Here is a 14184-nt window from a genome sequence, read left to right on the forward strand (position 1 = left end):
TTGCAAACATTTGATGGCAGTCGTTGGCACCAAGGCTGCACGACCATTCGCTAGGTTTGGGGAGCATTTGCTTTTCATACAGGCTCAACTGTGCTTGGATTGATTTTACCCAAATAAGTAGCAACATCATTTGAAAATTAAACTTTTAATTTTCCTCAGGTTGTTTGGGTTATTTTTGGAACGTTTGTTCAATCATCTGAAACAGAGAAGCAAAACCTGAAGAAATCAGCATAGAGACAAATATTTTCACTCTGCACTGTACGCCGTTGTATATTAGAATACTGAGAAATGACCTATTCAGTCTGAGGAATGCGTCGGTGACTCTCTGGAGAAGTGAAAGACTTAGAAGAGGGAGCATTCGAGGAATTAAAATCGTGCCAGATGTTGGGAGCCCCTCAAGGACTAAAGCGACACATTAAACATAATATCACCTCGTGCACTGGAGTGCAATCACTAGTTCTCTCCAGGGAGCTGTTACACTATGTGTTGCTGCCACAGTTTAAATCTCAAGAAGTAAAAAGTAATGCAGCACAGACGGGGGGTTGGCCCACTCAAAGAGGACACTTGGGAGCTGGAGCGGGGTCTGCCACTGTGGTGCAGACTGTGTTTCTATTTGAATTGGGTTAAAAAAGAATCAACTGAGTCAGTTGAAAGAATTCAGATTGAAATCATTTATAAAATACGTATACTGTATGCATAATTTCGTAGCAGAAATGATCAAAAATTGTGTAAAGACAAAACATGTTATTTACAATAAAATAAAAACAAACTGGAAAATCTATTAATGTGGCAAACATCAAACGATATTTTGATATTTATGAATTAGAAAGCTTTTCAAGTTTTTTTGATAAGTGCTAAATCTGAGATGTGTGATAAAACTGTTGGGTTAAAATTGAAGACTAAATTACAGCAATGTCATTTCTGTAATGAAATGAAATGACTCCAATTATTACACTCTAATTATTGTAAATACAAGATGTTTAATTTGAGTTTGATAATTAGCTGTGCTCTGAAGTAATACATTAATTTCATATCACAGGGTCTGAAATTGTGCGTTGGCATTAGGAGTTTAGCAGAGATAAATTCACAGTGAAAGATGCCAAACTCATTTTGTGTGTTTGTGTGACTGTGTTGTAATCTGAGCATCTTCATTTTATGTCCCGCCTTAGAAAGTACTTAGTACATAGCCCATAAAGTAAGAAAAAAAAACTTTTTACAGCATCCAGGCAAATAAAAACACAGTACTATCAGGAATACAAATAATTTAAACATGCACAGATAAAATTAAACAGAAACTAGAAACTAATAACATTGGTTCAAAAAATAAAAAATGTGAAAATGTGTTTTTTTCTGCAGTTTGTGAATTTAGTATCTTATGTTTTTTTTCTTTTCTTTTCTGGTGTCTCTCTATACAATTAAAATTCCATGCATTTGCAAAATAGTGTGACAAGGATATTAGACTAAAGGCAACATTGTCTCTTCTATGTCTTTTATTCAAAACAGCGCTCAGTGGAGGAAGTTGGCTGACCAGCACAGTACCAATGTCAACCTGACAGAACATCCCTAGGATGAGTTAGAGAGAACATTTCAATCCAGTGAAATAACGGATTAATACCATTTTGCCATTTTATGATATATTACCATATATCATGGATATGTTTATAAGTATATCTTCAAATAAAAGGTGGCAAATATTTGATGTAATCTGGGACATATTGGCGACTTGTTCAGAGTGTAGCTCTCCTCTCACCAAGTACTGCTGTTTTTCAAAAAATAAATAGCAGAAAGTTGTTGATTTTGCTTAAATATATTTTTGTTATACAGAGCTTATCTCTTGTTTTATCATTGTAAACGTTCATCATCTGTTCACGGCTCTTCCACTGCATGAATTTGCTTTCATTACAGTGCTACAGGGCATTTGAGTTTCACAGCCAGTTTGCTCCAAATAAGGATTTTAATTAAGTAGACTATGCAACCTCTTGGGTTTATTTTTATTTATTTATTTATTTTTGCTCCATTCTTATTCCCAGTAAGTAATTTCAACTTTAAAAAAAAAAATTAGTTGGAAAATTAAGTTTTCCAACTCTCATTAGTCATCAAAAGTGAAGCTTTGTTACACATCTACTCTCCACCACTCACATCTTCTTTTGCCAATAAGTTGCAGATGCTATCGAGTTTCTTTCTGCAGGTAAAAGGTCAACAAGAAGATAAATGGGTTTAATTTAGCTCAATCCTTTATGCAATTTCATATTCATCGTGGTCCATTGAGATTCGAAATTGTAAACAAGAGATTCTCTCCTCCAGAAGCCAGGCAAGCCATTAAGCATTTAATTCAAGCAAGCCCAGGTGTGTCTCTCTCTGTCTAGCTAAGCAATAAAACAGTTCAGACCACTTATGAAGTGTCCAGTGTGCAGGTGGCAGAGAAGCTTCTGGGGCACACCTGCCAGCTGATTCACCCATTAGAGGACGTGCCACACCGTCTACAGGCCCCGTCCCATGAGGGAGTCCCTGACCACGCAGGTGCAGATGCAGATAAACCTGTGATGGATTACACCAAATTTAGCACTAGTTTCCTCAAAAACCTCTTTCGTGAGTTCAAATGATGGAACTGAATGTTTAGTTTCAATGCATTGGAGAAGGTTATGTTTCCATGGGGGAGTAAGTATCTTCGAATGTAAGCAACATGAAAGAATGAAGTCAAATTAGGCAGTTTTCTGCTCTCCTTGTGTGTTTATTAACACAATTTAGCAGTAAGCCTAACTCCAATAGAATGAATGCTTGAGTCAGGATGCAGGTTCTTTACTTCCGCTTTATTCTGGTGACCCGAGTAACATGGAGTAAACTAACATCAGTAAAATAGCTGCATTTATTATGACTAGAAAAGAGTTAAAACAAAGAACACATTCTTAACAAATAAGATATTAAATAAAATCTACTCTTGAATATTAAACGAAAACTTACAGACGGTGATGTCAATGGCGCAAACGAAAGGCTGACTGACAGATTCACCTCTTGTGTGACTGAGTAAAAAAAAAACTAAACGAAATGGCTGACTTCCTGTCCCACACCTACCCTGACCTTCAAAATAAAAGCCTTATAACTCTAACAAAAAATTAAACTAAGAACCTATTTTACAATGAATTAACGGGCAGAACAGGCAGGAAGATATAGATTGAAGATGTGCGTTTTGCAAAACAAACAAACAAAAAAAAATCATGTTTCCTGAATTTCTTTCATATGCTGTCAAATTATAATCACAAACCGGAATGTAAATCGATGGGGTTTCGATGTGATGGAGCAACACAAAGTAGTGCATTGTTGAAAAATTATGTCTGTTTCAAAAAAAAGAAAAGAGTTTTGACACATGAAATTCTAAGAAGTTGGTAGGTCAAAGTATTCACTCACCTTTGCCAAAACAGAAAAGAGTGTAAAATTTAATCAACATGAATCTTCAGTAAAATCTTTATCAACGAGAAGCAAACCTTGCAAATTATTGAAAGAAAATCCCCCAAAAATTATTGCCAACAAATCAGCTGATCAACGGGTCAATTTGACCCAGAACAGTATAAGTGTCTCAAGTTCAATTATAAAGATCACCCACTGAAAAACAAAATCATAATGTAATAGATGTTTTTTTTTTTTTTTTTTTTTTTTTTACAAAAGATCAATTTCAAGGAAATTATTGTTTTTTTTTGGGTCTAGGTTTTCCACTTTTTATGTCCAAATGAGTAAATTAGTAAGTTGCTGTCATTGATCCTTTATTTGTGAGAACTAAACAATAATAATAATTGCATAAATATTGGTTAAAATGGTTAGTATTGCAGTTAATAATCAGAAACAAAAATGTTTTGGAGGATTTTTTTTTGTTTTTGACACTACTGCATGATTAAACACTTCCCCAGGTCAAACTGGCCCAGGAACAATATTGCTGTACCTCAGAAACAAACAAAACAGGAGGGTTAATTATTAAACTGCTTTGCTGTACAAAATAGCTTTTTGGTTTTACCACTACTGACCATTTATTGTTTCTTTATTACTTATTCTAACACATTTTTGGTCTCTTATCCAGCACAAAAAAACTGAAACAGCAAAGAAACAGCTAATTTTCTGTGTGCTCATCACTTAGAATTCAAACTTTTTTTTTTACAAGTTATCTTCATTTAATATCTCCAAATATACTGTGGTAGACATCACTGAAACTGAATAGCTAATGTGATGAAAACTCAATAATCCACTTCTATTGTCAGAGGACAATAGAAAATTGAGGAAATGCAAGCAGCTCCATTCTGCAAGCACACCCTGGTACGAAGAAAACCTCAGCTTACACTGGCTTCACCAGGTTGCTGCTACAGAATTTTAAAGGAAAATTAAAAGATTTCATTTAACTTTACCAATTAATTACACAGCAGAAATTGGCTTGATAAACAACAAATGAAATATACAAATTTCACAATTGCAGCAGGGGGTGGACAAATCATATCCATCTGCTGTTTTGGATAAATTCAAAACCCACTAAGCATTTTTAGTAAGCTGTAAATGTTGTCCTAAGTGGTTATAAAAGCATGATTATTATTATTATTTTTTTTACATAGACAAGTTGCACTTTATTAATCGGTCTCCCAAATTAGTGATATTTTCTCAAATTCCATTGTATCCCCTAGCAAACATACCGCATTAAAGCTTATTCTTTTATCTTTTTAATGAAAACTTTACTAAGTCAAACTTTTTTGATGTAAAACAAAATAGTAATTTGTCAACAGCTGGTAATGAATAACATGGAAACTCATAAGCACCTGGGATGTTTACCCAGGAATATAAATAGTGGGTGCTCTATTAATATTTTTAAGGGAATGCTTAGGCATGGCATTATGTTCAACAAGATTTATCAGTGTGAGAAATTATTTCCCCGACCCCCCACGATTGCAATTCTTTATTCTTGCCACTGTCTAAACTGAATAATTGAATTAAAAAAGAATTATTATTTTCCTTTACACACAAACTGTAAGATAACCCAAAGTAAATTCAGACAAGTGAGTATATACGTTCTTGTTATATTAGTCACAGGTGATACAAATTTAGGGCAAGAAAAAAGGAGTTTGATTATTATGAATCCATTCAGATCTCTTCAGTCAGAAGTGGGCTATTTCTTTATGCAGAAGAACTCCCTGGAGTATTTTGTCATAATGTTGTATGTTAGCACAGCTAAATGAACACTTGATTTTAATGTAGGTATGTTATGTTAGTTTATTAGTTTCTGGTCATCATACAAAACATACACATATATACTAATATTATTGATGTCTTGATAATATACGCATTTTTTGTTTTGCTTCATAGTTATTTATCGCTAGATATTAATATGTGCTTTCAATACTTTAAAATAGTGGTCAGTCAAATACATGGATGTTTGCAGTTGCTCTTCTTAGCCAGGTATTCTGAACTAATCTCTAAAGACTTGTGGACAAAAATGTCAGAGTAAAGATGTTCAAAGAAGTAATCAAAGAAGTTTTATAAGTGCAACAGAAGCAAAACTATTGACTCAAAACTTAAACCAGACCACAATTTTCTAGTTTTATTCAGAAAAAAATATTGATAATCATGTCTCCAGAATTGTGCATCATGTTTTGATCTGTCACATACAATAGACAAAATTAATAAGTCAACACAATGCGGAAACGTTAATGTGGTGTAAATACTTTCGCGAGGCAGTGCGGATACATGTAAGCAACAAACACATTGGGGTGTTTGGGTTTTTCTCCAGCTTGACTTTGTAAGAAATTCTGAGCAACGCAGTTATCCGATCAAACAATCAAAACAACTGTTTACCGTGCAACGCAAGCCAACAGTTCTGCCTTGGTAAAATATGATACCAGGTGAAGCCACGAGCCTTGACAGGTCACCATTTCGGGGCCACTAATTTGGTCCCATTCTGGCAGTAGCAACTCCCAGCACAGCAGCAAGACAATTATATCCAGGTGCAAGGATTTGATTCAACAAATTCTAGGTGGATCATTTCTACATGCGCCAAGCCATACCACCACCCCCCCTCACCCCAACCCTCCGCTTTCATCACCCCCACCCCTCCGCTGTGTTGTCTGTCTTCTGGGCCAGCTTTGAACAGATGCCCTTGAAAAATCCACAGCCCTCATGTGTGACTGAGGACCTTGACAAAAAAAAATCTGAAGCACTTCCAGAAACTTGAATGTCATGAACCGCGTTGTATATTATAATAATTGGAGTGGCAGCAAGTGGAAACATTCCCCTGAATATTCCAGGAGATAATGGGACATGCTAATGAGCATGGAATCAAGCCAATCCAAGAAATGAGAGAGGAGGAGAAAGGGTGAAAGGTGCCCAAAAGAAAAAAGGATAAATTAAAGACAGTGATACGTTTGGGTGCACGGGCTGTGATCTATGTGTGCTCTGTGTTTTTGGAGAGCACAATAGCAGTGTACAGCTCCTCCTGTCAAACTGTCGATGAACGTTTGGGGGGAGTATAATTTAGGAACCCGCACCTGGCAGACTCTGGGATTTCATGCCATGCTGCTATGCCAGGGCGCGCAAGTAATGCTGAGCTAAACCCACAGCATTTCCCTGCTTGCTACACGCAAAACATGACAAAGTGGACATAAATATCAATGCTTTTCCAGGTGAGAGTTCTACCAAACTTGATTTGCTTCCTAAAGGACTTTGGCAGAAACTGCTTGGTAAATTTAAAATTTGATTGGTGTCTTACTTTTGACCAATCTGGATAGAAAAGAAAATCTGTTAACGCCAAAGTCACTGAGTGCTTGTGACCCAGTGGTAGAAAACAAAAATATAACTCAGCAGTAAGTAACTTTACACAAATGTTATACAATAGTAATAAAGCACATGATGCATACAGAAATCTGGATCTGCTTGGTGAAGCTTGCTTGTTAAACCAACCAGGGAAAAGCTACTTGTTGCTTCCGTGTGTTCTTCTTTGTTTTCCTCTTAGTGCACTTTTTGGATAAAATTAGTCAGCAGGCCATTCCTTAGAAAGACAACCACTGTTACAAGTTTTCTCTTTTCATAGATATTGGCTCACACTGTGGTTTCCCGGAGTCACAATATCCTGGACTTTGCTTCATAACCCTAACCCAACAGACAAATGTGAATTTCTAAGATGCGTTTCTTTTTTTATCAGTACTTGAATTTCCTCAGATTGTGGCATAATGTGCTGCTTTTTTGAGATATTTTAGTTTGCTTTGCATTGTCAGACAGGTTGCTTTCTCAGTGATTTCTTTGTGTTACAGGTTTGGCAGAAATCATCTCTCGGTGAAAATCGGACTGAAGAATAACAATTGGACAGTTATAGATATTTTTTATAGATATTTTGGATCACCGTTGTTTGCCTTCGTCATCACACCATCATTTGAAAACTGGAGTTTGTGTTCACTTGTCAGATATTCTCATTTATTTATTGATCAGGAAAAACTATATGTGGCAAAAGGGCAAAAGCAGCACAAGTCTGTTGTCCAGAGCACGTGCAGTCAATCCAATAGCTTATAAAGAAGCTTATAAACACTTCCTGGTTGTTTGATGGTCTACATTAGCGTAATATTTCCAATACATCATATTATAAGTATATTAAGTGGGTGTACAGGGAACCATCTTATTAAAAACGCTGCATTGCATCTTTGCCTTACAACAAACTCTGTCATCAGTGACACACTACATCTCAATCCTGCGGACAGTTGATTGGATTTACTCAAAACTTGGGGCTGGAGAAAGTCTCACGCTGTGAGTAAAATTGACTTAGGCCCTGTATTCAGAGAGAAAGATGAAGGGCATCCAGTCTTATCATTCTCCATCCCATGTCTCCCTGCAGCCTCTTGCATTACGTTCCATGTGAGAATCCGCCTCATATGATATCAACATCAAGTCGGGACGCAAAGTCGGGGGACTTTGAATCAGGGGTGATAAAGCATTTTATGCCTTCGGGAGCCGAGATCATCGGGCAAAGATGTGAGCGAGAAAGGCTTGTGAATAAGATGAATCTTCAAGTTTGCTGATGATTTGGGAAAATTGTCAAAGTTACCTCTGCTTGCTTCGTTAAAATCATCAATTCATTTATTTCAGGGGCTAAACTAATATTTCCGATTGATGAATGTGTTCACGGCATCAACATTTTATTGTATCCTGCATTTATTCGATAAACCTCTGCAGCCTCTCCAGAACAGTAATATATAAAAATGCAGACGGTGTAACCAGGGGTGCTGTGTATAATTTCATTCCCAGTGCATCCTCACTGGGGTGCTGCTTCTTAGGCTTTAGCCAGAACACAAGCCTTTATTTGATTTAGGGAACTCTCCCTCCCTCTTCCATGTGTCTCCTCCGCTCATGAAGTGTCCCAGTATGGAATGTCTGCATTATTGCTCCGCTGACAGAGATTGATGCTTCACCAAAACCATCTGCACATGCAGCAATCATCAACTTGAATGAACTTAATTGCAGACAAAAGAGAGGGGATTAAGAAAGAGGCTGTTTAGGAGAAGAAAATATGATGATTTCATTTTGGAAGTTGTGAAACACATGTTTGGTGGGGGGGAGCAAAAAGAGATTTCTTGGTGGATATATAGGATTAGAACAGGTCCATTGGTGGGTGATGCCTCTGGTGAATTTGTTTGATCTACAAGTAGATAAAGCTAATCAGGGAAGGTTGATCACAACACCTTCCACCACCAACCAAAAGCTCCAAATGTCTTAAACTTTGTATTTTGTCACCGACAGTAAATCAGAGGCACCTTGAGGTTTTCAAAGGGACAGCTAGGTGGGGGGTTGCTAATTAGCTTGGAACGGTAGACCAAAAACCAGAGAATTGCCGTTTTACAATTTAGGTAGGTGAGAGGTGCGGAGTGGTGTGAAATTAATATAAGGATAATAGAAGCATGAATAAATATGACAAATAAATCACTAAATAAACAAAAAAGTTGCATCAAATTGAAGACTACCTTCTCCACTCTTGAGTTCAAACTCATGAATTATTCTTTTTTTCTCCAGGTCCCCAACAAGCAACAATTGAATCTTTATTATTTTCTAACTCAATACTATTCCACTTTAATTCCATGGCACGCTCCCCCGTCTGTTCCACTTTCAGGACTGGTTAAATGGGATAATAGAAGTTATTGAGAAATAATTAGAAGTTGCTAGGCACTTTAACAATAAAGTAAAAGGGATTATAGAAATAAGTAAGTTTAAAGAAGTATGAGGTTTTTTTTGTGACCATTTCTTGATTTGCCAAGTTCAGCATGTGTCAAACTTACTTAAATGGCATGTTCTCTAGCCTTTCTCATTTTGAAGAGTGCCTTAGTGAAGCACCAATAATGTGGCAAAGGACATAACATAACATAACATAACAGTTATGATTCACATCAGCATAAAAGAAACTACAGAGAAAATCCCAGTAGGATAAACTGTTCAAACTCTTTGCATTGTGTCACCTTTTTGTCTAACAGGCCTCAGGATCAGAACACTAATCCTTCACACTCCCCTTGGTTATAATTAGCTTTTAGTGCCTGATGCAAACACTATTTTAAACATGTTTCTATGGGCTCTAATCCTGTTCCAATCTGTACTAACTAGAGGAGTTGAGGAGAAAAGACAAGGTAACTTTTTTGGTTCACTCTCACTGTGCCTCTTACTTTGTCTTGTCGGCGAAGCCTGACGAGTATGTTTGCATAAACAGGCTGTAATTTCTTTCTGTCTTGGATTCAGCATGAAAGAAGATATTTTGATTTGCCTGATTGGGAAGTGTGACTAAAACTTGAAAATTGTTTAATTTATTCAACAAGAGAAAGCAGAAAAAACACTAAAACATTTGGATTAAACATCAGACTCCTTTATTTCCAACTTTTACAAAACTCATCACTTGCATAATTAAAAGCATAAACAACTCCCGCGGAGCAGTGACAGTTTAAACAGTAAGACTCAATTACAGATTGAGACTTTAAGGATAAACAAGATCATTTCTAAAGATTTTCCACATACACAGACAAATTACGGGGGGATTTAAACACGAAAGTGCTGAAATAATTTGCAAAAATGGGTGCTTTCAAAACAATCCTCCTATACTCACCATTAGGTAAGCAACATGCAGCCATTTATGTGCGCGATGATGACAGAGCAGCAGTTCTCTGTGAAGCAATGACAGACGAACAGTAACATCACATAAGATTGGGAGCAACGTTTAACCGGGGGCTCTGCTCTTTTCAGAGACAGCTTATCAGTTGTCCATATAACCCAGTCCACTGCTGCGTGTGGCATTATGTGTCTAATGACAAAGTGTGGATGCAGGGCAGGGGGTTGTCATATACTAAAGAAATGAACTAAATAAAGTCAAGTCAATTGACAACTAAACATTAGTCCTGATATTTACTGCGCTGAGAGTAAACAGGTGTTCACATCAACTTAAGCCAAGATTTGATATTAGTACCAGAACAAATGTTATTATATCCTTTGAACTTTTTTTTAGATTGTCACTTTGCAAACTGAACTTATGTGTCTTATTGAGATTTTATGTGATAAACAAATACAATGTAGAATTGTAAAGCGCAATGAAAAGGTTTAGCTTTTTTTTTTTGTTTCTTTTTGGATTAAGTCCACACACTTTATGCGTTTTGAAAAGTATGCATTTAGTCATTTTTTTGTAAATAAATAAAATTCAAGACCCGTATATGATTGGATTTAAAACGTAACTTTTCACTGGGGCATTCTAGCGTTTTGTTTTAGATCTGTGTGTAAGCTCAGTGTCATTGTCCCACAAGAGGGTGAATCTCTGACCAGGTTTTAAGACTTTTGAAACCTTCTTACCAGCCATTTATTTAGCACACACCTCCTCCCAGTAACTTCTGCTTCCCTGTCCCTGTTGAAGAAATGCATGCCTACTGCATATTGTCATGCACTACATGTTTCATATTATGTGTTATGTACGGTATTAGTTTCATTTCACGCATAATGTTTTTTCATGCAGTCAAAGAGTTGATATATGGTCTTCTCTGACCTGAACCTCTTTGTCCACATACTTGCTATGTCTGTTTTATGGCTTGCTTTACAAACAGCACTTCTGGTTTTCTTGAATCAAATGCTTTCTTCTTAGTAATGGTCAAATTTGTGCAGTGTGCATCTCTTAGATGTCCTTTCTGACAGAATCCACCACCTGAGCTGTGGATCTCTGCAGCTCCCCAGACGTTACAGTAAAAACCTTTGGCTGCATCTCTGATTGGGTAGGCCATGTCTTGCACTTATGATCGGAGTATAAGAAGAGGTATTCGTGCTTATTAGACAAGTTCTGAATTGAAGTGGTTGTTCTTGATTTTTTTTTGGGGGGGGGGGTTACCAGAGTGCAGAAGTGTACAATACAAAAGCACACCAAGCTGTTCAGATTTTTTTTTTTTTAATGGAAAATGGAAAACTATGAATAAGTTTCACATATACTTCAGAACTGAGAAAGTCTTGCATGCCTTAAAATGTAAGGTTATAATGTGACGAAATATAAAAAAAATGTTTAATGAGCACAAATACCTTTGGCAGGTATTTCATTATAATAATAAAAAGCTTTAAAATTGAATTTGTAACATACATTTTTGAGATGCCACAGCTGCTGCAAAGCCCTCAGCAAAGCCATAAACAACAGTACTGGTGAGGCAATATGTTGACTGTTGTTCTGATGTGGGATCGCACAATTGCTCTAACATAAACTTTCATTCAGGGTGGAGCTGCAGCGCTCCCACTTTTTAGCAGGTTCAGACCTTGTTAGACGCTTAAAGCTTCGCTGTTTTTCAGAACTTGATCTTGTGAAAGGATCTGACCTTTCACGAGCGTTAACATTTTATTTGCCCTTTTGCTGGAGTGCTTTCATTATACCTCAGCAAAGCTGAGCTGCAGCGCGCAGGCATTCAAGTAACTTCACTCACACACACACACACACACAAAAGAGAGAGGGAACATCTTCAAATGAGTCGGAGTAATGAAAGAAGCTCAATGTTTTCGTGTTTTCTGTGTGGAGGTGACACATTTTATTGTAAAGGTCTTTATTATTGCAGCGCTTATTCAAACACATTCCAGTCTGGCAGTGAAGTGCTTCCATATGTCGACATAAAAATCCATCACACTGAACTTACCTCGGCCAAGAGAGAGACTCCTCTAGAACTGCAATGACCCAATCAGAGCGGGTTATTTTTTTTGCTCTTTATGTCACTCAGACTTCATAGCTTTTTAAAAACAAAAATGTTTTATTGCAAACCCAAACACTTGTCAATAAGCATTTTGATATTTATCCTTCCAAGGAAGCATATTGCTGTGAGGATTTTGCCAGAAGTGAGGAAATAATAATTTCCATCGCAGGTGGAAAACACCAATTAGTGATTAATTGGAGAAGGAGGGAAAATAATAAACAGCAAACACCTGGACCCAGCAGATTTGGGCCAATTGTTATCAATCAAGCCGTGAGTGAGCAACGGGCAGCTGGAAGGAAGCAGGAAAAAAAAAAAAAAAAAAAAAAAAAAGAAATAATACACACACATAAGCCTTGCAATGCAGAAAATGTTTTCTTCATAAATTAATATTTGCAGACAAATTTAACGATCACAGTTGCAACTGTCAAGCGGTTGGTTACTCGGTTAGAACAGATAAATCTTTTTTGCGAAAACATAAAATGGTGCACTAATGAAAGACTGAATTTGTTGATAATACGCGCTACAACAAGAAAAGAAAAGGAAGTAAAGCTTGATTCATTTATGCAGTTTCATCAAAATTAGACCTTGAGTTGTATGTGTTTTGAATCCTTAACCCTTACATGTCTACTAGTTAACTCCAGTATCACATTGTTGTGTCTTAATAAGAATCTGGAATCGCTTTAAACCTCCTGGATGTGTTTCTTGTAGTCAGAAAAGGTGTTTTATCATATCCCATGTGAGGAGATCTAGGAGGTCGTTGCAGCTTCTGGGACCAAAGTGACACTATTATATCACTCAGTTAACTGTGGGATCAAAGAAGGTCAGAGTCAGAGATGTAAAAAATGGAGCTGGAGTCAGCTGCTGCAAACAGGTCGGGGCTATGTGCTGCACACTGGGGGCTTGCCGAGAAGTATTTGGTACATCTCACTTAGTATGGGGTTATCGGCAACTTCCTTAAACCGAAGCATTTTTCATTGGTTTTGTTTTCTTGTTAGAAGCCATTACAGCCACTGTTTTGTTTACTTTCCTTTGGTTTTGAAGTTTTCTTTGCATTCCTGTTCTCTTGGAATCGGTTTGGGCTTGGCTGTCCAAATTCCTTCCTCTGACAGCATCGTGTAATATATCCTGGCTGTGTTAGATTGGTGCAGAGTCCTACAAACACTCCCACACAGACAGACACGTTCAGGGTCCAAGTCTTTCCTGGCTCTCGCAGTCGCTCGCCTTGCATTTCCACCTGTGTCCCGCTGATGCAGCTGGCAAAAAAATGCTTTGTGCCAAATGCTCCTTTACGCTGATGATACCTTGATTTCCGCATTCTGTTGCCAAATTTTACCTTTAATTGCCCTCTTTCTGCATTGCTTGTATAATTGTAAATGGGTGCACACACACACTCTGCAGAGATGGCCTGGGATTGAGGCATCGGCATTAGCCGGCTGCCGTTGATTTGTTGCTTAGCAGTGTTGTGATCCTACAGATAAGATGTCAGAATGACTGAAAGGTCAGCGCAAATGTGGAATGAAAATATGTTTCTAGCTTAGCTGCACGCTTCCAGCAAGTAATAAAATTTTACTACAGGGTTTTGGGGGTAGGGGGAAGGGGGTTGAGTTCTGGATTGAGAACTCTGTAACAGTTTTATTCCATTCTTAACCGTCTCTGGCTCAGAAGAGCTTTCATAATAAAAGGATGGAAAGTGTCCAAATGTGCACACGACAAACACGATGTAAGTAAAGCTTTCTTGAATTGCTATACCTGTTTATCAGGTGCCATCACACATTACCAAAAAAAAAAAACAGATAGTATATCTTGACTTTACCACAGAGAATAGCAGCAGTTGTGTTTGCACAAACCGAGTAACCAGGGGAATTATGAATCCAGTTTATTTCTTTGCACACTTTTTTTTCTTTTGTTTCCTGGAATGATTCAGCCACTAGGGAGCGAGAAAATGCAACTCGTTTTATTTAAAATATCTTCACTCAAAACACAAGGC

General features: G+C 37.3%; 1 long non-coding RNA gene across 1 annotated transcript; it reads right to left on the bottom strand.

Moving 5' to 3' along the window:
* Window positions 1–2306: 2306 nt before the first annotated feature.
* LOC103456546 (uncharacterized) lies at window positions 2307–3046 on the bottom strand. Its single transcript, XR_532273.1, has 2 exons — window positions 2962–3046; window positions 2307–2538 (listed from the first exon to the last, which is right to left on the bottom strand). It is a non-coding gene; the product is annotated as an uncharacterized LOC103456546 (long non-coding RNA).
* Between the last annotated feature and the right edge of the window lie 11138 nt (window positions 3047–14184).

The sequence above is a fragment of the Poecilia reticulata genome, linkage group LG20 (assembly GCF_000633615.1).
Source record: "Poecilia reticulata strain Guanapo linkage group LG20, Guppy_female_1.0+MT, whole genome shotgun sequence".
Classification (NCBI taxonomy): domain Eukaryota; kingdom Metazoa; phylum Chordata; class Actinopteri; order Cyprinodontiformes; family Poeciliidae; genus Poecilia; species Poecilia reticulata.